The sequence below is a fragment of the Rhinoraja longicauda genome, chromosome 3, assembly GCF_053455715.1.
Source record: "Rhinoraja longicauda isolate Sanriku21f chromosome 3, sRhiLon1.1, whole genome shotgun sequence".
In the NCBI taxonomy this organism is placed as follows: domain Eukaryota; kingdom Metazoa; phylum Chordata; class Chondrichthyes; order Rajiformes; family Arhynchobatidae; genus Rhinoraja; species Rhinoraja longicauda.
The window spans coordinates 85,638,575-85,662,982 of record NC_135955.1 but is presented as its reverse complement, the minus strand read 5'-3'; the positions used below and the strand labels follow the sequence as shown (position 1 = coordinate 85,662,982).

The following is a 24,408-nucleotide window of genomic DNA, read 5'->3' as shown; positions in this document are numbered from 1 at the left end:
AAACAAAAGGTTTTTCAAATCGTAACCGTATTTTTTGATATAGTCAATGTCTTTCTACAAACAGGAACTATTCCCTACTATATTCTTTTCCATTCTGCATTCTGCCTTTAGCCTTGTGCTGGGACTGAATGAGCCACAGAGACGAGAGCAGTAAACACTAAAAAGTCTTTATTCAGCACAAGCAGGTATTGTGGAGAATCTTTCTTGGAAACACTCTGGGGAAACTCACTGAACTCAAAATACATTGAGTTTTATACTTGTAAGAACAAAGATAACAGCAGCTGAGTGAATAAAATGTCAATAATTATAATTGCATGGATCAATATTTTGAGTGCTGAGAATGGTTCCACTGTGTCACTGTGCACATATTTACAAGGGGATATATGGTAACCCAAGCCAATATGGTAGCTTTACCTCTTCCGTGGATGGTAAACAAAAATGCCTGAGGACAGAAACCCCTGAAGACATTCAAAGTTCGTGTTGTGTGGACTGCCCTTTGGTTACGCAAATACCTCCAATCATTGGTTGCTGAGTTGAAGATGCCTGATTTGATGTGGACCAATTTACAAAGTTCCATTGTCTGTGCATTTGGTCGTACACGCAAGAATGTTCCATGGTCACGTCAGTTTACGAACCAGATCTTTAAGCTGCTTCCTGCTGTGAACGTATTAAGTCCCCTGCAGTCAGAGGTGCTTGTTCACGCAACTGTACTTTTAACTTAGTAGGACGTAGGGCGTCACGGTGGTGCATTGGTAGAGTTGCTGCCTTGCAGCACTTGCAGCGCCGGAGACCCGGGTCGATCTGGAGCTGTAAATGCAAAATGTCTTTATTCAGCACAAGCGGGCATTATAGAGAATCTCCCTTGGAAACACTCTGGGGAAACTCACTGAACTCAAAATACATTGAGTTTTTATACTTGTAAGAACAAAGATAACAGCAGCTGAGTGAATAAAATTTCAATAATTATAATTGCATGGATCAATATTTTGAGTGCTGAGAATGGTTTCACTGTGTTACATATTTACAATGGGAGCACATGATAGCTGACAAGCCACCTCTGAATATTCATAAATAACCCCTCTCTAACATTGATAACCCCTATCTAATGTGTTGCTCCTGGGATTTGACCATATCCTCCTCTGCGGGACCACCTTGAAATCATTTCATCCTGTGCCGGAGGAACTAAGTGGGCCAGGCAGCATTTGTGGAAGGAAATGGATAGATGACATTTCGGGTCAGGATCTTTCTTCAGACTGGTCTAGATTCTTGTGCTTCCACTTTTTTTCTCTGTTTAAGAGAAAAAGAGTAGCAAAGTCAAATGTGGGTCCCTTGAAGGCAGACACGGGTGAAATTATTATGGGTAACAAGGAAATGGCAGGAGCGTTGAACAGGTACTTTGGATCTGTCTTCACTAAGGAAGACACAAACAATCTCCCAGATGTACTGGAGGACAGAGGATCGGGGGGGGGGGGGGGGGGGGGGGGTAGAGGAACTGAAATAAATTTTCATTAGGCGAGAAATAGTATTGGATAGACTAAAGGGACTGAAGGATGATAAATCTCCTAGGCCTGATGGTCTGCATCCCAGGGTCCTCAGGGAGGTTGCCCGAGAAAGAGTGGATGCGTTGGTGATCATTTTCCAATGTTCAATAGATTCAGGATCAGTTCTTGTGGATTGGAGGATAGCTAATGTATCCCACTTTTCAAGAAAGGAGCGAGAGAGAAAACGGGGAATTACAGACCAGTTAGCCTGACTTCGGTGGTGGGAAAGATGCTGGAGTCAATTATTAAAGAGGTAATAACGGTGCATTTGGATAGCAGTAAAAGGATAAGTCCAAGTCAGCATGGATTTATGAAAGGGAAATCATGCTTGACTAATCTTCTGGAATTTTTTGAGGATGTGACAAGTAAAATGGATCAAGGGGAGCCAGTGGATGTAGTGTATCTAGACTTTCAGAAAGCCTTTGATAAGGTCCCGCACGGGAGATTGGTGACTAAAAATTAGGGCACATGGTATTGGGGGTAGGGTGTTGACATGGATAGAAAATTGGTTAGCAGACAGGAAGCAAAGAGTAGGAGTAAACGGGTCCTTTTCAGAATGGCAGGCAGTGGCGAGTGGAGTGCCGCAAGGCTGGGTGTTGGGGCTGCAACTGTTTACCATATATATTAATGATTTGGAAGAGGGAATTAGAAGCAACACTAGCAAGTTTGCGGATCACACAAAGCTGGGTGGCAGTGTAAACTGTGAAGAGGATGTTAGGAGGTTGCAGGGTGACCTGGTTGAGTGAATGGGCAGATGCATGACAGATGCAGTATAATATAGATAAATGTGAGGTTATCCACTTTGGTGGCAAAAACAAGGAGGCAGATTATTATCTCAATGGAGTTAGGTTAGCTAAGGGGGAGGTACAGCGAGACCTGGGTGTCCTTGTACACCAGTCACTGAAAGTTGGCGTGCATGTACAGCAGGCAGTGAAGAAAGCTAATGGAATGTTGGCCTTCATAACAAGAGAATTTCAGTATAGGAGTAAAGAGCTTCTGCAGTTGTATAGGGCCCTGGTAAGACCACATCTGGAGTATTGTGTACAGTTTTGGTCTCCTAATTTGAGGAAGGACATCCTTGTAATTGAGGCAGTGCAGCGTAGGTTTACGAGATTCCCTGGGATGGCGGGACTGACATATGAGGAAAGATTGAAAAGACTGGGCTTGTATTCACTGGAGTTTAGAAGGATGAGAGGGGATCTTATAGAAACATAAAATTATAAAAGGACTGGACAAGCTAGATGCAGGAAAAATGTTCCCAATGTTGGGCGAGTCCAGAACCAGGGGCAACAGTCTTAGAATAAAGGGGAGGCCATTTAAAACTGAGGTGAGAAAAAACTTTTTCACCCAGAGAGTTGTGAATTTGTGGAATTCTCTGCCACAGAGGGCTGTGGAGGCCAAATGACTGGATGGATTTAAGAGAGAGTTAGATAGAGCTCTAGGGACTAGTGGAATCAAGGGATATGGGGAGAAGGCAGGCACGGGTTATTGATTGGGGACGATCAGCCATGATCACAATGAATGGCGGTGCTGGCTCGAAGGGCTGAATGGCCTCCTCCTGCACCTATTTTCTATGTTTCTATGTTTTCTATGTTGCTTCAAGGCATGGTCCATGGTCTCTTCCTGTCAGGTCCATGCTGTTGAAGGTGCTGATGTTGAAGATGGGTTGTGCCATTCATGGCATTTCGTGACCTCCGGCAGCGCATTGCAGCATACATTGCATCCTTGACACACATTCATACCGTTGCCATTTGGTCAGAGTAACTTTGAGACCATCAGTCATTGCAGACAGTATGTAGTATACATACAGTATGTAAGATCAAGAAGTAGTTAGTATGTTAGTTTAACTTAGTTTAGTTTCGAGATACAGCGCGGAAACAGGCCTTTCGGCCCACTGAGTCCGCACCGGCCAGCGATCCCCACATGTTAACACAAGGCTACACACACTTGGGACAATTTACACTTATACCAAGTATACAAACCCAAGCCAATCAACCTACGAGCCTGGTATGAGCCAAGCCAATGGAATATTAGCTTTCATAACAAGAGGAGTTGAGTATAGGAGCAAAGAGGTCCTTCTGCAGTTGTACAGGGCCCTAGTGAGACCGCACCTGGAGTACTGTGTGCAGTTTTGGTCTCCAAATTTGAGGAAGGATATTCTTGCTATTGAGGGCGTGCAGCATAGGTTTACTAGGTTAATTCCCGGAATGGCGGGACTATCATATGTTGAAAGACTGGAGCGACTAGGCTTGTATACACTGGAATTTAGAAGGATGAGAGGGGATCTTATCGAAACGTATCAGATTATTAAGGGGTTGGACACATTAGAGGCAGGAAACATGTTCCCAATGTTGGGGGAGTCCAGAACCAGGGGCCACAGTTTAAGAATAAGGGGTAGGCCATTTAGAACAGAGATGAGGAAAAACTTTTTCAGTCAGAGAGTTGTGAATCTGTGGAATTCTCTGCCTCAGAGGGCTTTGGAGGCCAATCCTCTGAATACATTCAAGAGAGAGCTAGATAGAGCTCTCAAGGATAGCGGAGTCAAGGGGTATGGGGAGAAAGCAGGAACGGGGTACTGATTGAGAATGATCAGCCATGATCGCATTGAATGGCGGTGCTGGCTCGAAGGGCGGAATGGCCTACTCCTGCACCTATTGTCTATTGTCTATTGTATCACAAAATGCTGGAGTAACTCAGCAGGTCAGGCAGCATCTCAGGAGAGAAGGAATGGGTGACGTTTCGGGTCGAGACCCTTCTCTCCTGAGGTGCTGCCTGACCTGCTGAGTTACTCCAGCATTTTGTGCCTTCTCTCCTGAGATGCTGCCTGACCTGCTGAGTTACTCCAGCATTTTGTGATACCTTCGATTTGTACCAGCATCTGCAGTTATTTTCCTACACAACCTATGAGCCTGTATATCTTTGGAGTGTGGGAGGAAACCGAAGATCTCAGAGAAAATCCATGCGGTCACGGGGAGAACGTACAAACTCTGTATAGACAGCACCCATAGTCAGGATCGAACCCGGGTCTCCGGCGCTGCAAACTCCACGTTATGCCGCCGTGCCACCCTTAGTATGTAGGTATGAGCTGGTAATTTGTTTCTGGTTGAGGATCGTTGGTCCATGTTGTATTATGTGATAGAGGATACTGGATCAGGTCTGAGTTAGAATTATCACAACTCCCTTGGTAGGCCTCTTTGACCTGTCTAGAGAGGTAGTGGAGTGGTAGATAATAGCGGCTACGCTGATGGAACCCTTGGGCATGTAATGCCACCAATCGTCTCCGTCACTGTAAGTGCCCAACGTATGTGGTGTCCACTCCTATCCAGGCTGCAATGGGTGGCTTCTGACATTCTGTGACGTGTTGCATTACAGTTTTGGTCGGCAGCTTGTTGTCCATTGAAGGGTGTCTGGACGCACACAAGTACATATGGCTTCAATTTCTTTTCACCAGCTAGGCCAACGTGATGGCACTTTTTTTTCTTCTTGTTCTTGGCTCAGACAGCCAGAAAGTCAAGTAGAGTTTGGTATCTCTCGCCATCACTCAGATCACTTCCCAGATCTTTTGTACCTTCCCCTGCAACCGCAGAAGATGCAACACCTATCCCTATACCTCCTCCCTCGACTCTGTCCAGGGACCCCAACAGTCCTTTCAGGTGAAGCAGAGGTTCACTTGCACCTCCTCCAATCTCATCTACTGTATCCATTGTTCAAGATGTGGACTCTTATACATCGGCGAGACCAAACGTAGACTGGGCGATTGTTTCGCTGAACACCTTCGCTCAGTCCGCCTGGACCTACCTAAACACTTTAATTCCCCTTCCCATTCCCACACAGACCTTTCTGTCCTAGGTCTCCTCCATTGTCAGAGTGAGACTAAACACAAATTGGAGGAACAGCATCTCATATTTTGCTTGGGCAGCTTACAGCCCAGTGGAATGAATATTGATTTCTCTCATTTCAGGTAGCCCCGGCATTCCCTCTCTATCCCTCCCCACCCAAGTCGCACTAGCTTCTTGTTTTCACCCAACTAGCAGCTAACAATGGCCTGTTTCCTTTAGCATCGTTACTTTTTTGCATATCTTTCATTCATTGTTCTTTAACTCTCTACATCTCTCCTTGTCTATATCTCTCATTTCCCTTGTTCATAACCAGTCTGAAGAAGGGTCTCAACCCGAAACGTCACCCATTCCTTCTCTCTAGAGATGCTGCCTGTCCCGCTGAGTTGCTCATTGTGTCCATCTTCTGTTTTATTGCGTCCATCTGTTTTCCCAATACCTTTCTATGCTGATCTATCCCACCAAACATCGAACACTCAGAACCAGCCTTAAATACGTTTACTGATATATTGTACCAAGTCCTCCATGAGTTTGTTGACATGATCTCTCCATGTTCTCAGAACTCCCTTGCATCGATAAACCTGCTTCCATCGGGAAAAGTTAGATGAGTAGCAGAAACGAGGAACGGCGGGAGCTGGTTTACAAAAAAAGATAAATTGCTTTTATCTTTTTTAGCCTTTGTACAGCTTTTATCTTATATAGCCTTTGTACAGTAAGTTTTAGGTGAATTGCTACACCAGAACAGACAGGAAATCGGGGGTTTTGAGCGGACTTTCCTCGTCCTTTAAAAAAAAGAGGGACAAGATGGCGGCGTCCACGGGCTTCGGAAAACATCGGAAACCTTGGCACTTTCGACGAAAGTAGAGAGCCGTTCAACTCCTATATGGAAAGAGCGAACATGTTCTTCACGGCAAACAACATAATGGAGATTAGCGGTGAAGGAGTGACTGCAACAAATAAGGCCGTTCGCAAACGCATGAAAGCGATTCTGCTCACGGAGATCGGTCCTGGAGTGTACAGCACACTCGTGATTCTCGACGTGCCATTCAATGACATTATGAAGAAGTTGAAGGAGCACTTCAACCCAAAGCCTCTGGAAATTGCAGAAAGCTATAAATTCGGCACTAGAAACCAGAAGCAGAATGAGACAATCAGTGAGTACATTGTTGCCTTGAAATACTTAACTTTGCACTGTAACTTTGGAACCTTTCTCGAACGTGCACTACGCGACAGATTTGTTTGTGGTCTAGTGGATGAACGAATTCAGTCCAAACTCATGAACACTCCAGATCTTGCATTCGAGAAAGCATGCAAGATTGCTACCACAATGGAGACGGCATCAAAGAATGCTCGTGTGTTTCGTCCACCAGACAGAAGTGGCCGTTTACAGTCACCAAACAGTGCCTATGGCCAAACCAAAAGGCGCTAAACCAAAATCAAAGTATGGCAGGGAGCCGAGTTCAGCCAGTTGTTATTGTTGCAACGGTAATCACTCATCCTAATTTTGTCAGTTCAAAACGGCCAAGTGCTATAACTGCCAGAAGGCCATATCTCCTCAGCATGTCAGGCCAAGCTTAAAGCAGGAAACAAACAACCTGCTGGAAACAAGTGACAACACCAAAAAGGAGTTCACAACTTGGAGATGAACCCAGATGGAAGTGAACTTGGGCTGTACACCATTTATGCAACCGACTAGCCAGCCAAGGCAAGGACTTTCGAACTAAACTATTGATTAATGAACAGTTAATCGATATGTGTATTGACACGGCAGTAGATTGTTCGGTCATGAGCAAAGACCTGTACGAAACAAAGTTCCCACAGACACCATTGTCTGAGAGTAAGATCAAGCTGAGAACCTACTCGGGCAAAGTTTTGGAGACATGCGGACAAATGAACTGTAAAGTTCAGCATAATGGTCAGTCAGTAACACTGCCCATCATAGTAGCCAGCTCAAAATTAGACCAACCGTCCTTGGAAAGGATTGGCTGAGTACAATAAAGTTAGACTGGAAGAACATTTTCAGCGTCGATTTGTCCAAATCACGTCTTGAAAATGTCATAAGCAAACATGCACAAATATATGCCGACAGTTACACGAGAATAACGGGGTACTCCGCGCACATTCGACTTAAGCAAGATGTGAGATTTGTGTATTGTCGACCAAGACCTGTACCATATGCGCTAAAGCAACAAGTGGAGGAAGAACTCGACAGGTTGGAGCGGAATGGAGTACTCGTGAAACTCCGGAATGGAGTACTCCAGAGCAACTGGGCAACGGCAATTCTAGCCGTACCCAAGGTCGACAAAACTGTTTGACTATGCGGTGACTACAAAGTCACAATCAACCAAGCCGTTGACAACGAACAATATCTGTTGCCAACCTCGCAAGATCTGTATGCAGAACTTAGCGGAGCAAGTCTTCACTAAACTGGATTTGTCTCGCACTTACACTCGACTCAATGTGATGCTTCAAGTTATGGTGCAGATGCAGTGATCTGCCACGTAATAGATGACGGACAGGAAAAGCCTATTGCTTTTGCATCCTGCACCCTATCACCGAGTGAGCGTAATTATGCACAGATAGAAAAGGATCGTGTTCGGAATCAAGAAATTCCACCAGTTTCTTCTCAGCAGACCATTCGCCCTAGTGACTGATCACAAGCCACTACTAGTGACACGGCACGGTGGCACAGTGGTAGAGTTGCTGCCTTACAGCGAATGCAGCGCCGGAGACTCAGGTTCGATCCTGACTACGGGCGTCGTCTGTACGGAGTTTGTACGTTCTCCCCGTGACCTGCGTGGGTTTTCTCTGAGATCTTCGGTTTCCTCCCAAAGATCGTACAGGTATGTAGGTTAATTGGCTGGGCATGTGTAAAAATTGTCCTTAGTGGGTGTAGGATAGTGTTAGTGTGCGGGGATCGCTGGGCAGCGCGGACCCGGTGGGCCGAAGGGCCTGTTTCTGCGCTGTATCTCTAAATCTAAATCTAAATCTAAATACTTGGTCCCAAGTCAGCTATACCTTCCATGGCGGCATCAAGGATGCAGCGCTGGGCAATTCTGCTGTCCCAGTATGACTACAAGGTTGAGTACAGAAGCTCCAAGTGCAACGCAGTTGCAGATGTGTTGCCCTGGTTGCCCCATGAGAACACTGACATGGGAAGTGAGAACTCAATCTACACACTGCAAATTGTAGATGAAGACTTTCCAGTGACTGCAACAGAAATTGTAGCAGAAACAGAGAAAAACACAGTGCTGAAGAGTGTCTATGAACAGACATTGAACGGTTGGACTGAAATCGATAGTGGATTGAACTCAGAACTGAAGCCTTTCCATAATCGACGCCATGAATTATCATGTGAGCAGGGATGCATTAAGTGGGGTTACAGAGTGGTTGTACCAGAGTCTTTGAGAAACAAGATTATGGATGCACTTCATGCCGAACATCCTGGCACAGTAAGCATGAAGTCAATTGTCAGAAGTTTTGTGTATTGACCTGGTATTGACAGTGACATCGAGTCACTGGAGCAAATGTAGCATGTGCCAAAATTGCCGGAGTAAACCACCAAAAACACCACTGCAACCCTGGTCATGGCCAAGTAGACCTTTTCAAAGAGTTCATGTAGATTTTTGTGAAAAGGGTAATGATCACTTTCTGGTACGAGTAGATAGTCATTCCAAATGGATTGAGGTTAAGCATATGGGGTCAAGCGCTACTGCTGAGTGTACCACTGATGAGTTGAGATCAATTTTTGCACTCCACGGTTTACCGGAAGAACATGTTTCCGATGACGGGCCTAAGTTTTGTTCAGAAAAGTTCAAAGAGTTCAAACAGCGGAATGGTGTAAAACACACACTTGTTCCCCCATACCATCCAAAGGTCTGTTAGAGTTGTCAAAGGTGCTCTCAAGAAACAGGTTTTGCCCCCTTTTCCGGGGTTACATCCACGCCCGGGTGGTGTTGGAGAGGGACTATGCGCTGTCCACGGGCACCCTGGAGGATTTCCGGGACCGCTGAGCACCGCGGGGGATTGGATGTATCCTGGATGGGGATTGTAATATAATTGTATAATAGTGTCAATTGGTATATTTGTTTGTATAGTATTCTGGTGGTGGGTTCTGTTTTGGTTTTATTGTATTGTATATATTATTTTAATATTTGAATAAATATTTTTGATTAAAAAAAAAAGAAACAGGTTTTGCAGGGTAGTTCAAAGCTCAGCGTGAAACATCGTTTGTCTAGTTTCTTGCTGAAGTACAGAACCACATAACACACAACAGCGGGTTACTCACCTGCAGAACTGTTGATGAAGGGAAGGCTAAGAATACACCTAAGTCTAGTTCAACCCAATTTGACCTTGAGAGTTGAGCAAAAACAGTTAAGTCAAAAACGCCACTTTGACTCCCACAAAAAGGAAAGGAGCTTCAAGTCAGATGAGCAAGTTCGTGTTCTCAGTCCTCCCAACAAGTCCGGTCGAGACAAACGGGATGTTGGGAAAATAGTGGAAGTGTGTGGAACAAAAAGATACTTAGTTGAAGTTGGAGATAAGATCAAAAGTGTTCATGCTGATCAAATGATTCCAGCCAAAGATGAACCAAAAACTGAGCATGAATTCCAAATCCTTGAGTATTTATCTGAAAGTGAGTTGGAAAAGACCACTCTGGTTGAAACACAAAATTCAGATAGTACAGACAAAGAAACAGATTCCTCTGGTCAAAGTCAGTGTACTAAAACAGAGCCAAACAAGCCTACAGTTGAATCAACACCTAAACCTGTTACACCAGTGACTGTTAAACGATCAGGCATGATCCGTAAACCAGTAATTAAATTAGATTTGTAGGTTAGATAACTCACTGCACAAGTAAAACAAGAAAATGTATAGATATGCAAAATAAATATATTATGTACACTTGAACATTTAAGTTTCATACATACAGGATAAACAATACTGGTTTAAATCAAGTCAAGTATCACAGCAACAAAATTGTAACCACGTACTTAGATTTAATATTTGTTTTAAAAGGAGAGCGGTGTAACATATTCATACATATTCATATTTTATGTTAATGAGTTGGTGTTCTAACATATTCATACATATTCATGTTTTATGTTAATGAGTTGGTGTTCAATATAAGCAGGGAATGCTGGGTAATAAAAAAGCACATGATACCAGCAACTAACGTGTGAGTCTAGTTCTCTAATTCTTCATTCTGCCACCTGGAATATAACACTGTGTATTTCCAGCATTTTTGTTTTTAGTTTCATTTGCAGTTTTTTGATGTTCACATTTTTCTCAATGTACTCAATCTGCCCATATTTTGCCAATTTACCTATCTTGCCTAAATCCCCTTGAAACCACTGTATATTCTCATCAATACTTACACTTCCACAAGCCTGTGTTGCTGCCTTACAGCATTTGCAGCGCCAGAGACCCGGGTTCGATCCCATCTATGGGTGCTGACTGTACGCATGACGTTCTCCCTGTGACTTGCATGGGTTTTCTCAGAGATCTTTGGTTTCCTCCCACACTCCAAAGACGTGCAGATTCATAGGTTAATTGGTTTGATATAAATGTAAAATTGCCCCTAGTGTGTGTAGGGTAATGTTAATGTGCGGGGATCAATGGTTGGTGTGGATTCGGTGGGCTGAAGGGCCTGTTTTCGCACTGCATTTCTAAATCAACCCCCCCCCCCCCAAGTAAAACCCTATGGCCCAACATGCCTATGCTGAGCAAGATGCCCCATCTACACTAGATCCACCTGCCCGCATTTGGCCAATGTCTTTCTCAACCTCTCCAATCCATTCGACTTCCACCTTTTGTTTCCATGGTTGCTATTTGACCTGCTAACTTTTTCCAGTGTTTGATTTTTGTTCTAGATTCCAGCATCTGCAGTATCTTTTGTCTTCATGAGTGAATCATTTTGTTTTCACCATTTCATGGTCACCATCACGCCTATCAGGTCGTCTTTAAATGAGAGAATAGAGTTAATTAACTAAATTTAAATTTTCCATTGCTGCTGTACCGATCTCCTCTGATCATCATTCCAGGTCATTGCTTACCTTGACCAGTACTTTGTACTGTATTCCTATTGTATCCCGATTTCATAAATTATATTTAACAGCAAAATAAAACAATGAAAAACCTGCACTGAATTAGCAGTAAGATGGATGCCGTCAAATCAAAGGTGAACAGAGAGTGACACCGTTAGATTTTTCTCACTGCATGATATTATTGAAGTTCATCATCAGGACCACCAAGGTCAGGCTTGATGGACTGCAGCAAGCCAAGAGAGAAGTGGAAGAACTGGAAAAAACACAATAGAAGAAGATGGATGACAACTGTGAAGAACATACTAATTAAGAGCAGCAGGCAGCCTTTTAGTCCTTCAAGCCTGCTCTGTCTTCTCGTCTTTTACGGTGCTCTTTACTCGAACTATTCCCTTGCAGTCCAAGAATCTATTGATCTGTGCTATAAATGAACCCACTGACTGGGGCTCCGCAAACACTTTGAGGTAAAAATTCAAAAGATTTACCACCCTTTGAGAGAGAATGTCTCTGCTCATCTCAGCCTTAAATGACTTGCCCCTTAAACTCAAATTGTGCCTCATGGATTCCGACTCCTCAGCCAAGGGAAAACATCCTCCCTGCACATAGACTGTCAAACCATTTGGGCTGTAATATATTATGGTGAGGTCTCTTCACATTTTATTAAACTCTTAAGAATACTCTCCCCGTTCAATCGATCCGATTGCAAATTTGCCTTCCCTGGAACAAGACTCGTGTAATTCAATGGAAAGCACATTGGTTCTAATGTAAGGAGAACAAAATTGCATTTAATACTCCAATTGCCTTCTCGCCAAGCCCTGCACAGTTGCAATAAAGCTCCCATGCTCCTCATGAAGTACAACTCTTAATAACTAATCACATTATGAACAGTTACCAATTTTGTTGCCATGCTTGTTTAAAGACCTCAGGATGATCTATTTCCAATGTTTTGTAAATGGGAATAATGCAGAGGTTGCAGGATCAATTTATCCCAAAGAGGCGGAAAGACTCTAAGGGGAGTAAGAGACACCTGTGGCTGACGAGGGAAGTCAAGGACAGCATAAAAATTAAGGAGAGGAAGTATAACATAGCAAAGAAGAGTGGGAAGACAGAGGATTGGGACTCTTTTAAAGAGCAACAAAAGTTAACTAAAAAGGCAATACGGGGAGAAAAGATGAGGTACGAGGGTAAACTAGCCAATAATATAAAGGAGGATAGCAAAAGTTTTTTTAGGTACGTGAAGAGGAAAAAAATAGTCAAGGCAAATGTGGGTCCCTTGAAGACAGAAGCAGGGGAATTTATTATGGGGAACAAAGAAATGGCAGACGAGTTAAACCGTTACTTTGGATCTGTGTTTACTGAGGAGGATACACACAATCTCCCAAATGTTCTAGGGGCCGGAGAACCTAGGGTGATGGAGGAACTGAAGGAAATCCACATTAGGCAGGAAATGGTTTTGGGTAGACTGATGGGACTGAAGGCTGATAAATCCCCAGGGCCTGATGGTCTGCATCCCAGGTTACTTAATACAATACAATACAATACAATATATCTTTATTGTCATTGTACCCAGGGGTACAACGAGATTGGGAATGCGCCTCCCATACGATGCAATAATTTAAGTAATTTAGACAACAGCAACCCAACGAAACGAAACAATTGTGACAGTTTTAGACAGGGTAAAGTGCAAGTTGATCTATGCATTGTGGCCATCCGGCTCAGCAGGACCGGTTCATAGCAGCTATGGCCCTGGGGATGAAGCTGTTCCTGAGTCTGGAGGTGCGGGCGTAGAAGGCCTTGTATCGTTTGCCCGATGGAAGGAGTTCGAACAGACTGTTGCAGGGGTGTGAAGAGTCTTTGTGGATGCTGGTGGCTTTTCTGAGGCATCGTGTGTTGTAGATGCCCTCCAAGTCTGGTAGCTGTGTTCCGATGGCCCTCTGAGCTCTATGGACTACCCGCTGTAGAGCTTTCCTTTCTGCCTCCGTGCAGCTGAGGTACCACACAGGGATGCCATGCGTTAGGATGCTCTCTATGGTGCAGCGGTAGAAGGTCGTCAGCAGCTGTTGGGGTAGACCAGACTTTTTCAGTGTTCTTAAGTAGAACAGTCTTTGTTGTGCCTTCTTGACCAGCGCAGCAGTGTTATTGGACCATGTTAGGTCCTCCGAAATGTGAGTGCCCAGAAACTTGAAGCTGGACACTCTCTCCACACTGTCCCCGTTGATAGAAATCGGGGCATATTCCCCGTTATGTGACCTACGGAAGTTGATGATCAGCTCCTTGGTCTTGGTGGTATTTAGGGACAGGTTGTTATCCGAGCACCAGTCCGCCAGGTTCTGCACCTCCGCTCTATAGTTTGTTTCATTCCCGTTGGTGATAAGCCCGATCACCGTTGTGTCATCTGCAAACTTGACAATGGTGTTGGTGTCGAATGCAGGAACACAGTCGTGTGTGAAGAGGGAGTAGAGCATGGGGCTCAGAACACAGCCCTGTGGTGTGCCGGTACTCAGGGTGATAGTGGAGGACAGGTGCGGGCCCATTCTCACTGCCTGCGGTCGTTCCAGCAGGAAGTCCAGGATCCAGTCACATAATGACGAGCTGAGGCCTAGCTGGTGGAGTTTGGTGATGAGCTTGGTGGGGATGACCGTGTTGAAGGCGGAGCTATAGTCTATGAATAGCATCCTCACGTACGTGCCCTGTCTCTCTAGGTGAGTCAGGACAGTGTGAAGAGCCAGAGAGATGGCGTCCTCTGTGGATCTATTTGCCCTGTATGCAAATTGATGTGGGTCCAGTGAGTCAGGGATGCTGGATTTGATGTGTGAGAGGACCAGCCTCTCAAAGCACTTCATGACTATCGGCGTTAGGGCAACCGGGCGGTAGTCGTTCAGGTTGGAGATCTTTGCTTTTTTCGGCACCGGAACTATGATATCCGACTTCAGGCACTTGGGGACCGTAGCCAGAGATAATGATAGGTTAAAGATCCTGGTGAATACCTCAGCCAGCTGTTCAGCACAGTCCTTCAGTACCCTTCCTTGAACTAAGGAGGTGGCTCTAGAAATAGTGGAAGCATTGGAGATCATTTTTCAATGTTCTATAGATTCAGGATCAGTTCCTGTGGATTGGAGGATAGCAAATGTTATCCCACTTTTTAAGAAAGGAGGGAGAGAGAAAACGGGTAATTATAGACCAGTTAGTCTGACATCAGTGGTGGGGAAGATGCTGGAGTCAATTATAAAAGACGAAATTGCTGAGCATTCGGATAGCAGTAACAGGATCATTCCGAGTCAGCATGGATTTACGAAGGGGAAATCATGCTTGACAAATCTACTGGAATTTTTTGAGGATGTAACTAGGAAAATTGACAGGGGAGAGTCAGTGGATGTGGTGTACCTCGACTTTCAGAAAGCCTTCGACAAAGTCCCACATAGGAGATTAGTGGGCAAAATTAGAGCACATGGTATTGGGGGTAGGGTACTGACATGGATAGAAAATTGGTTGACAGACAGAAAGCAAAGAGTGGGGATAAATGGGTCCCTTTTGGAATGGCAGGCAGTGACCAGTGGGGTACCGCAAGGTTCGGTGCTGGGACCCCAGCTATTTACGATATACATTAATGACTTAGATGAAGGGATTAAAAGTACCATTAGCAAATTTGCAGATGATACTAAGCTGGGGGGTAGTGTGAGTTGTGAGGAAGATGCAATAAGGCTGCAGGGTGACTTGGACAGGTTGTGTGAGTGGGCGGATACATGGCAGATGCAGTTTAATGTAGATAAGTGTGAGGTTATTCACTTTGGAAGTAAGAATAGAAAGGCAGATTATTATCTGAATGGTATCAAGTTAGGAAGAGGGGATGTTCAACGAGATCTGGGTGTCCTAGTGCATCAGTCACTGAAAGGAAGCATGCAGGTACAGCAGGCAGTGAAGAAAGCCAATGGAATGTTGGCCTTCGTAACAAGAGGAGTTGAGTATAGGAGCAAAGAGGTCCTTCTACAGTTGTACCGGGCCCTGGTGAGATCGCACCTGGAGTACTGTGTGCAGTTTTGGTCTCCAAATTTAAGGAAGGATATTCTTGCTATTGAGGGCGTGCAGCGTAGGTTCACTAGGTTGATTCCCGGAATGGAGGGACTGTCGTATGTTGAAAGGCTGGAGCAATTAGGCTTGTATACACTGGAATTTAGAAGGATGAGGGGGGATCTTATTGAAACATATAAGATAATTAGGGGATTGGACACATTAGAGGCAGGAAACATGTTCCCAATGTTGGGGGAGTCCAGACCAAGGGGCCACAGTTTAAGAATAAGGGGTAGGCCATTTAGAACGGAGATGAGGAAGAACTTTTTCAGTCAGAGAGTGGTGAAGGTGTGGAATTCTCTGCCTCAGAAGGCAGTGGAGGCCAGTTCGTTGGATGCTTTCAAGAGAGAGCTGGATAGAGCTCTTAAGGATAGCGGAGTGAGTGGGTATGGGGAGAAGGCAGGAACGGGGTACTGATTGAGAGTGATCAGCCATGATCGCATTGAATGGCGGTGCTGGCTCGAAGGGCTGAATGGCCTACTCCTGCACCTATTGTCTATTGTCTATTGTAACAACCCAAATAACTGTTTTTCGAACTGTTTTTCGACCTGTTGATAATCTATGTTCAAATAACTTAAACAAATTGCAATTTGTACAAGCAACTAATTTGTAAAAAATAAAATGGATTCTAAATTGTTTACAACCTAAATGTCCTTAAATCATTGACACTGAAGCAATTCTCAATATGCTTATTGAGTTATGCACGTTAAAATTAAGAACTAAAAAATGCAAGTAATTCACAGATAACTTGTGATTGTCTTTTCATAAATTTCTTTCAAGCCCAAATTCCTAGTTATAATGAATATAATTGCATCCAATCAAGGAGAAAAATAGCTTAAAATTAGGGTGGTGAACTGCTGGTGAGGCCACATTTGGAGTAATGTGTTCAGTTTTCATCACCCTGCTATAGGAAGGATGTTGTTAAGTTGGAAAGAGTGCAAAGATTTATGAGGATGTTGCTAGGACTTGAGGGGCTGAACTATAGGGAGAGGCTAGGCAGACTAGGTTTTTATTCCTTGGAGTACAGGAGGCTGAGAAATGATCTTATAGAGGTCTATAAGATCATGCGGGGAATAGATAGGGTGAATGGACAGAGTCGTTTACCCAAGTAGGGGAATCAAGTACCTGATGACATAGGTTTTAGGGGAAATATTTAATAGGAGCCCGAGGGGCAACTTTTTCACACACAGGGTGGTGGGTATATGGAACGAGATGCCTGAGGATATAGTTGAGGCAGGTACGATAACAACATTTAAAAGACATTTGGGCAGGTACATGGATAGAGGGATATGGGCCAAATGCAGGCAGCATCTTGTTCTACATGGCCGAGTTGCGCCTGAAGGGCCCGTTTCGGTGCTGAAAGATTCTGATTAAAGCTTTGAATATTCATTTGCTCAACAGTAAACAATGCTAATTTTAAGTTTTTTTCTCCTCGATTGGATGTAGCAAATGACACAGTTTGAACTTAATTTAGTAAATACTTGCTGCAAAAGAAACAAAAAATATTTTTGTATTGAAAGAATTTGAGAACTAATGTCACCTGAAATTTGAATTTGCTTGTTCTGTAAAATATTCTTTACCTTTGGCATTCTGATGAAAATGTTTTCTTAAAAACTTGAACAAGGAGTAGTCCTGGATCTTTGAGACCTCCAGTGGTCATATTGTTTAGGCGCCAGTCTTAACCGATTGCCTCAGAGTCAGAATGTTATGTGCCAAGGCCATTTGAAATGCATTACTGCATAATCTAGGCTGTCACTTTAGTCCAAAAGTGTTGGAAATGTGGTCTTCTGGATGAGTTAGTAACTCAGGGCTCTGACACCATGCATTATTTGAGTTCTCCCAGTGTCTCAGTCATTCAATGTATTCAAGTGAGAGTTAGATATAGCTCTTAGGCTAACGGAATCAAGGGATATGTGGAGAAAGCTGGCTCAAAGAGAAGAATGGCCTACTCTTGCACCTATTTTCTATGTTTCTATTCTGCAGCCAACACCACTAAATACATATTGCCTGGTTATCTCTATGATTGTGAGGTATTTTGGAATATTCTTGGGCTACAAGAAGTTCTACATAACTGGTGGTTCCCTCTGCATTATGCCACAGAATTACTGATTTGTTGGCATGACATCAGCAGTTCGAAAAACGTTGAAATTCATAACAAAGGATTTAAATCAGGACGCTTAGAAAATAGAAACGCAGGTGCAGGAGTAGGCCATTCGGCCCTTCGAGCCAGCACCGTCATTCAATATGATCATGGCTGATCATCCAAAATCAGTACCCCGTTCCTGCTTTTTCCCCATATCACTTGATTCCTTTAGCCCTAAGAGCTAAATCTAACTCTCCCTTGAAAACATCCAGTGAATTGGCCTCCACTGCCTTCTGTGGCAGAAAATTCCACAGATTCACAACTGTGAAGAAGTTTTTCCTCATGGCCTACCCCTTATTCTTAAACTGTGACCCCTGGTTCTGGACTCCCCCAACATCGGGAACATTTCATGCTAACAATAATATGCTTAAACAGAATGAATGTAGATTTATGAAAGGGAACTTGTGTTTGATTAATCTTTGGAGTTCTTTGAGGCTATGTCTAGTCGAGTGACAAAGGAGAACCAGAGAATATGGTGAATTTGAATTTTCAGAAGGCCTTAAATAAGATCTCCCACAGGATGTTAGCAAATAAGGAGAGAGGAATTTGGAATAATGAACTGGTGTGGACTGAGTGGTGGTAAACTAAGACTAGGTATTAATGGGGAAACAAGGAACTGCGGATGCAGTTTTCCAAAAAGCCACAAAGGGCTGGAATAACTCAGCGGGTCAGTTAGCTTAGTTTAGTTTGGTTTATTTTCTTGTCACGTGTACTGATGTACAGTGAAAAGCTTTTACTGCGTCCTATCCAGTCAGCGGAAAGACAATACATGATTATAATCGAGCCACCCGCAGAGTACAGATACATATTAAAGGGAATAATGTTTAGTGCAAGGTAAAGTCCAGTAAAGTCCAATCAATGAGAGTGCAAGGGTCGACAATGAGGTAGATCGTAGCTCAGGTCTGTTCTCGAGTTGTTGGTTGGATAGTTCAGTTGTCTGGAAGACTTTCTGGATAGAATTTCATAGGATGTTTGGGTCTCTGCTGTCCACAGCCTACATCAACAATTTAACTGAAGATACCAAATCTAATATGTTTAAGTTTACTAATGACACAAAACTAAGTGGAGACATTAGCATTGATGAGAATACAAAGTGGTTTCAAAACTCTGAAACAAGATAGACTAATTGGATTTGAATGATAACACAGATTCAGAACCGACTGACCAAATCATCCTCTTCTGTTAACAGCATGAGATATTTAAGCCAACCTCTCACCAATTAGAACCTAACTGCTTTCTTAGAATTGCCAGCATGTTCACCTGTCAATCCACATTAATTTCTGGAATATAAATCATCTGTTCTCTTGAATAAAAAAAATGCAGTTACATCAGAAATTCATTATGACAAAAAAAGGGCAATTTTTTGCACTTTCTAAAATGTAACATTTACTTATTTTTTATATAATATTCTGAGAGTTATAAGTTCATAACTGATAGGAGCAGAATTAGGCCATTTGGCCCATCAGGTCTAATCATAGCTGATCTATCTCTCCTTCTCAACCCCATTCTCCTGCCTTCACCCCATAACCCCTGACACCCGTACTAATCAAGAATCTGTCAATCTCCGCCTCAATTGATTTGGCCTCCACAGCCGTCTGTGGCAATGAATTCCACAGATGCACCACAATCTGACTAAAGAAATTCCTCATCTCCTTTCTGAGGGTACATTCTTTTATTCTGAGACTATGGCCTCTGGTCCTAGACTCTCCCACTATGCTTTCAATAAACAGGATCAAGGGGATTGGAGCACAATGGTGAGCACATCCTACTAAAAACATACAGTCCTTGTGAGGCTGCATATTGACACAATGTGCAGTTCTGACCTCCTTATGAAGAATGTGGTAGAGAGAGTGCCATGAAGATTCACCAGATTGATTCCTGGGTTGCTGGGGTTATTGGTCCTTTGAGAGTCATAGAGTCTTAGAGTGATACAGTGTGGAAACGGGCCCTTTGTCCCAACTTGCCCACACTGGCCAACAATGTCCCAGCTACACTAGTCCCCCCTGCCTGCGCTTGGTCCATATCCCTCCAAACCTGTTCTATCCATGTACCTTTCTAACTGTTTCTTAAACGTTGGGATAGTCCCAGCCTCAACTACCTCCTCTGGCAGCATGTTCCATCCACCCACCACACTTTATGTGAAAAATGTACCCCTCAGATTCCTATTAATTCTTTTCCCCTTCACCTTGAACCTATGTCCTCTGGTCCTCGATTCCCCTACTCCCAGCAAGAGATTCTGTGCATCTGGTGACCGGGCCATTATTCTCTAGAGTTTTGAAGAATGAGAGGTAATTTCAGTGAAACATGCAAAATTCATAATAAGGAAGAATCAAGGATGGCATGGAATGAAGGACAATGTGGGGTTGTCGAGAATCAAGAGTCATTGTTCGAAATAAGACCATTGAAGGCAGAGGTAAGAAACTTTGCCAGCTGGGCTATAGGCAAGAGGGTTAATGAGGGCCAGTCACTGAATATATTCCAAACAGAGCAACAAATATTCAGAAGCATGCAGGTACAGCAGGCAGTGAAGAAAGCCAATGGAATGTTGGCCTTCATAACAAGGGGAGTTGAGTATAGGAGCAAAGAGGTCCTTCTGCAGTTGTACAGGGCCCTAGTGAGACCGCATCTGGAGTACTGTGTGCAGTTTTGGTCTCCAAATTTGAGGAAGGATATTCTTGCTATTGAGGGCGTGCAGCGTAGGTTTTCTAGGTTAATTCCCGGAATGGCGGGACTGTCATATGTTGAAGGACTGGAGCGACTAGGCTTGTATACACTGGAATTTAGAAGGATGAGAGGGGATCTTATCGAAACGTATAAGATTATTAAGGGGTTGGACACGTTAGAGGCAGGAAACATGTTCCCAATTTTTCAGAGAGTCCAGAACAAGGGGCCACAGTTTAAGAATAAGGGGTAGGCCATTTAGAACGGAGATGAGGAAAAACTTTTTCAGTCAGAGAGTTGTGAATCTGTGGAATTCTCTGCCTCAGAAGGCAGTGGAGGCTAATTCTCTGAATGCATTCAAGAGAGAGCTAGATAGAGCTCTTAAGGATAGCGGAGTCAGGGGGTAAGGGGAGAAGGCAGGAACGGGGTACTGATTGAGAATGATCAGCCATGATCACATTGAATGGCGGTGCTGGCTCGAAGGGCCGAATGACCTCCTCCTGCACCTATTGTCTATTGTCTATATCAGGGCAACTAGATGCTGACGTGAAATAATATCCATGATCTTTGAGTGGCAGAGAGAGGCAGGAACGACCAAATGGCCTCTTCCCGCTTTTGTTTCTTGTGTTAAATGTTCAAGTGTACAGTTTATAAATTGGCCTTCAAGCAGTTTACAATGGTCAAGCAGTCAAACATCGAGAGCTAATGCCACACATACACAGTATTTAACTGCCATGAAGTTCGCTTAAGATTTGCAATCTAATGGAGCAAATATTTTTAAATGAGCTAATTACACATTTTCCAAACAAGGATTTGTTGCTTCTGCAGAAGGTACTGTGTTCTCCTTCATGATGGATTGCTTTAGAGGAGGAATGAGGCTCAGATTCCATTGTGATATCCTGAGTAGAACAATATGTTTGAGTGAAAGGGTACAATAATAATTTGACGTAACTTCAATGCACAAAATGGAGAAGAGCTAGTTAGGGATTTAAAAAAAAAAGCTATATATATTGATGCTGTGTGTGTGCGCATGTGCACATGGAGGGAGGAGGTTAATGAACGAGCAAGGTGTTTGCTTCTTATCTTTCAAGAACTCTTAAGGGGAGAAGGGATTGCTGTTTAGCTGCCTCGTTTCAAGATTGGAAATCTGTAGACTCATGCAATTAGTTTGCCTGTTGTCACACGTGTAAGCTGTACTAGCAGTAGCTGATAAGCCAGACTCTCCAAATTACATTCAATATGGACTTAGCATTTGACAGCCACTGCGACATACGCAGGGAGTACCTGATTTATGTTTATCTAAAATATATGCAGGTTTTTCTTACTCAAGTGCTGAATCTTCTGGGGTCCCTTGGAAAATGAAAGCATAAAAACACACAAAAAAAATAAGATCCAGAATTTTAAACCTATGTACATTTTAATTTAAAAATCTGCTGGATGTCGAAGCTTAATATTTTTCAGAGACAATTCTTGTGTTTTTTACTATTTAGAATTCAAGAGAGAGCTAGATAGAGCTCTTAAGGATAGCGGAGTCAGGGGGTATGGGGGAGAAGGCAGGAATGGGGTACTGATTGAGAATGATCAGCCATGATCACATTGAATGGTGGTGCTGACTCAAAGGACCGAATGGCCTACTCCTGCATCTATTGTTGATTGTCTATTGTCTATAGAAGGCAGTCAACTGTATTTGTTGTGCAAATAACCAAGGTTGCGTCCTTAGCCGACGAATGCTTAAAGCGGCAACCGTGTTATAATCAAGTTACAGAAACAAATGCAAAAGCAATGAATTAAAATATCACATATATTTGAGCAGTTCGTCATAGGATGAGTGCTACAAAAATAATTAAAGCACTGAAAGAAAACAGTCGGTGAATGCAAATACAAGAAAGTTCTCCCACAAAATGAAATATCAAATTTTTTTCCCCCTAAATTATCAATGAAAGGAATTTCCAGAGGTAACTTAAGTCGACCTGAAGAGGGCTCCATTGTATTTTCATTCAGATCTGTGCTGTTCAGAAACAGCTCTTAGAATATCTCATTTTCATTTATGCCTTCTGCACAGTGTGTGTTAACATTAAGTCAGATTTGCAGGCATTGTGACACTTTAAAAAAAACAGGCAGAAAATCTAAACTATGTTAAAAACAAAATATATACATCCAAGTGTTTGAATCATTGTAAAAGCTATTTAAAGAAGAAAGGGTTTTAAGAGAATGAGTCATCAGTCGTAAACAATTAGAGCGTCTAATTTATTAGAAAAAAAATCTCCGATTTCTTCCTTTGTTGGAATGATCTAGTTTATTTTCCGTTTTAGTTTCATAACATGTCCAAATCATCTCAGGATTCCAGTAGACAATGTATAATCTCTGTGATGGTGGAAAGTGCGTTATACTGCAGTTCAGTACACAGATCCAGATTAACTTGAACTATCTCATTGTTTAAAGAAAATATCTTGAAGAACACAGATTCTTTTGTTAATGATTAAAACAAAACTGTATCACAGGTCAAAGTTTTCTTTAGCAGAGCGATATATCTCAACCAGCAAGTGTGGACAATAAGGCTTGATAACACTGGCAAGCAGCTGTTCATTTGATTTTGGATAAAGATGGTTGTTTTCCTTCTCAGAATTCACTGATGACTGTTCCCAGCAATAAACCAACTGGACTTGTTATGTATATGCTCCATTGATCTCCTAGCAAGAGAGAGATCCAAAAAAAAATCATCTTTCATTTCTTTAGCATTATTTAGCCAAATTCCCCCCCATGACTTACTCTCCTTCATTAGAAGGGGGCAATGATCCAAACATTTTATTTTGCCTATCTATTTTTATTTACCTCTTGGCTGATCTACCCTCGGAAGGAAATGCAAAGAAGTCAGGTGGAAAGATGAAAATGAATGGAACTGGCTGCCTATAAAATACGTTAGAACGGAAATTAAAAAACAGAAGATATTGTGAACACTCAGTGTGTAGAAAGGAACTGCAGATGCTGGTTTAAATCAAAGATAGACACAAAATGCTGGAGTAAATAATTTTATGTGTGCGTGTATATATATATATATATATATGTATGTGTGTGTGTGTGTGTGTTAGTGCGTGTGCGTTGATATATATATATATATGTGTGTATGTATATATATGTGTGTGTATATATATGTATATATATATATATGTGTGTATGTATATATATGTGTGTGTATATATATATATTTATATACACATAAACACACTGAACTTTTTTTTTCTCATTTATTATATTAGTTATAGAGTATTATGTTTACATATTCTGTTGCGCTGCTGCAAGTAAAAATTTCATTGTTCTATCTGGGACATATGTCAAGAAAACACTCTTGGGGCTCGAACATTCAACCCAAAACCAAGAGTTGGTGCCATGTTAAAGTGCGCCCTTTAATAACAGAGCATCATGCAAATCACATTTATGGCGCAGACCTTGTGGTGAGCCTAGACAGTTCTGTGCATAACTGCTGGGGTTTCCCTGGACTAGAGCCACTAAGTTTGGGATTCCCATGTGTGCATGAGAGTCCCAAAATTGCTGGCAGCTGTTTGTCAGGATCTTCCTGACAGCTCTTCAGCGCCGGAGTCCAGAAGGAAGTTGCGGCAAGATTAATTCTGGTGGAAGAACTGGCGGTCCACTTGAATGGCGAGGAACAGCAATGAGAAACCAAGGTAAGTTCCAGTTCATTTACCCAGATTGTGTTATATTATACGGCTGTAAATGTTATAATGTTTTGGTTTTCAACATATGTTGGTATAATCACTTATTGTCTTTCCGTTGACTGGTTAGCACGCAACAAAGGCTTTTCACTGTACCTCGGTACACGTGATAATAAAGAAACTCAACTAAGAACCAGTACCATCTCTACTCGGGATTAAGATAAACTAAATTGTACTGATAATTTATGCATTTATTCAATACTTTTAGAATGTTTTGATTGCTAGAAACATTTGGTACTTTGTTCGCATTGATGTGGGGCACAATCAGTACATTGGAGCACAGCAGGTGTCAAGGAACCTCTTGTACTTTCATGGGCGAGGATTGTTCTGGCACCACCACTCTGACTGATACCTGGCAGGATCCACACCCCGTAGGCCCCGTCA

The 24,408-nt window shown here is 42.9% G+C and overlaps 1 protein-coding gene across 3 annotated transcripts in view; it reads right to left on the bottom strand.

Annotated features, from left to right (window-relative positions):
• Positions 1 to 222: 222 nt before the first annotated feature.
• Positions 223 to 24,408, bottom strand: part of atg10 (ATG10 autophagy related 10 homolog (S. cerevisiae)) — a 232,134-nt gene continuing 207,948 nt past the window's right edge. Inside the window, exon 8 of one of the 3 annotated variants that reach the window (XM_078397047.1) lies at positions 223 to 807. The gene's annotated coding sequence lies outside the window, so the exon portion shown is untranslated. Of the gene's footprint in view, positions 808 to 14,225; positions 14,528 to 22,877; positions 22,984 to 24,408 lie in introns of those variants that run through there. The other 2 variants (XM_078397048.1, XM_078397049.1) reach the window with 2 other exon arrangements.